Raw genomic sequence first — 2,269 nt, 5'->3', positions numbered from 1 at the left:
AGAACCATTTTTGGTTCCACAAAGAACCATTCAGTCAAAGGTTCTTTAAAGAACTCTAGACAAAAAGGTTCTTCTATGGCATCGTGAAGCACCTTTATTTTTAAGAGTGTAGTGATGTAGGTATGTGGGGGCGTGTTAGAACGAGCCGTTTTAGGAGGGTGTGGTTAACTCTTAACTTTTATAAAGAATATCTCTTTGGTTTTGAGACTTTAGTCTTTGCAACTTTACAGATCTTCTTTATGCACCAAGAGCTTGTAACACTCCAAAGAGAAAGGAAAAATTGAAATCGCATCATATGACCCCTTTAATATTGTAGTGAACAGCAGGCAGAGAGAATGTTAAAATTTTCACTTCAGTGTGACAGTGTTTCTGTAAACAACATAAACGGATGCCTTTTGCCCTCAGATAAAACAACACTTCTTATGACGACAAACAAAAAAGTATCTGAAGCCATGAAAAAGAAAGAAAAGAAAAGAAGGCTCTGGATTTTGACTATTTTTGACCAAATAAATGGAGACTTGGTGAGCCTAAGACACCTTTGAAAAACATTTTAAAAAATAATAATAATGTACAAAAATGTTGAATAAATTGGCACAAGGTAGCTGGCAAGCAGGGGGCAGTTAGCTCCTGCTGGTAGATGCCATAAGTACTCTGTTATAGTGGCAAAAAGCGTGCTTCTTCATAGATGGCCAGGTTGCAACTTGGGCCTTGGTTTCACTCTCTTCCCTCATTCCAATTCAATCACTTCAATAAATAAAAAAAAGTCCCATCCACACATTATTACAGCTTGACATTCTGTTTCACTAAGACATGTCACTTTAAAGAAGTAAAATGCAATGCAAATGGCATTTCATGTTGTCAAGACATTGACACTTCATACTGCAAAAGCTAAAGCAAACAAAAAGTACAAGTAACTGTAAACAAAAAACAAAGTAACTGTAAATGTAATAATTAAGTGCAGAAGAGCAGTTGTACCTGCTGTTGGGAGTTGTAGTCAAACAGGCCAACTGGAGCACCAGATGAGTCCACCTGGATCTGGTTCCCAGCATAGTCAAATTGGAGTGACTCCATGCCCACCTGATGCTCCATGCCCCCCATGCCGCCCATGCTCTGGGCTTCCTGGCTCTGGAAGTCCTCAGTGGGAGGTTTGTTTGTGACAGGGTTGGGTGGCTGCAGAGCATGCGGGTGGTGCTGTGCCAACCCGGCCAACCCGGCCTGACTGTGCCCCAACCGTTCTACTGCCTCTGTGGGGGATGCCTGGCGACTAGGGCTGTAGGGGCTGTAGAAAATAAGATTTTAATCAAAGTGTGGATACTGACAATGACATTGTTGCAGTTTTACTAATTGCTATTCTATTAAAGGCCAAAAAAGTTATTACAATTTTAAAATGTATGATTCAGCAACATTAACTGAATCCACACAGGTCTAGTGTCAGCTTCGGACTGCCAACAAAAAAAGCCTATAAAGGTTCATGGTAGGGATGTCAACGATTAATCAATGATCGATTAATTGTCGATAAGAGATGCGATCGATTAAAGCTATCGATGGTCGATTAAGCTATTTAATTTTGGGCTGCGTGCGGCTCATGCGCAAAACACGTGCAAGTGGTTGTGAGTGACGGTGACGGTATATAAATGCATCATCATTCATAATGTACAAATTAAGCTTTTAATGTGATTAAACTTTAAAAGTACATTAAAATAGAAACAACACAAAGTTCTTCAACATGGAAAGCAATAGAAATGTAGTAACTAAGTAATTTCCCCAGATAATTGTTTCATATCGTGTGCTTTGCAGGGCTGCGGGACACAGGACAGGACAGATAGGCTATTTGTTCCTACGACTTATTAATTTGTAGCCAATGTCCATGTTTCATTAATTTTGTTCCTTAAATTACCCATGATTTAACTAAAATGAGGGAACAAATTAATAATTAATTCATGGCCATCAGAGGTGGAAAGTAACAAATTACATTTACTTGCGTTACTGTAATTGAGTAGCTTTTTTGTGTACTTCTACTTTTTTTAAGTAATTTTTAAAATCTGTAATTTTACTTTTACTTAAGTATATTTTGTTTGAAGTACTGTACTTCGCTACATTTTAAAACACATTAATTACTGAGTAAAAAAAAAAAAAATCGCTCCCTGGAAACTACTGCAGTAAATAATGGGCAGGAGAGCAAACTGGCTCTAAAATCACAAAAAAAGATGGAGACGGTGGTGCAGAGCAGACCCAGCTGAAAACGAAACCCCCTCGTATTCTGCTGAAG

General features: G+C 38.5%; 1 protein-coding gene across 5 annotated transcripts in view; it reads right to left on the bottom strand.

Moving 5' to 3' along the window:
• Positions 1 to 2,269, bottom strand: part of LOC107730406 (pumilio homolog 2-like) — a 63,467-nt gene that overhangs the window by 36,586 nt on the left and 24,612 nt on the right. The gene's annotated exons all lie outside the window — the stretch shown is intronic.

This window comes from Sinocyclocheilus rhinocerous, unplaced genomic scaffold, assembly GCF_001515625.1.
Source record: "Sinocyclocheilus rhinocerous isolate Xijiao unplaced genomic scaffold, SAMN03320098_v1.1 scaffold2503, whole genome shotgun sequence".
Lineage (NCBI taxonomy): Eukaryota > Metazoa > Chordata > Actinopteri > Cypriniformes > Cyprinidae > Sinocyclocheilus > Sinocyclocheilus rhinocerous.
The sequence above is the reverse complement of the archived record's forward strand: the minus strand, read 5'-3'. Positions and strand labels throughout refer to the sequence as shown.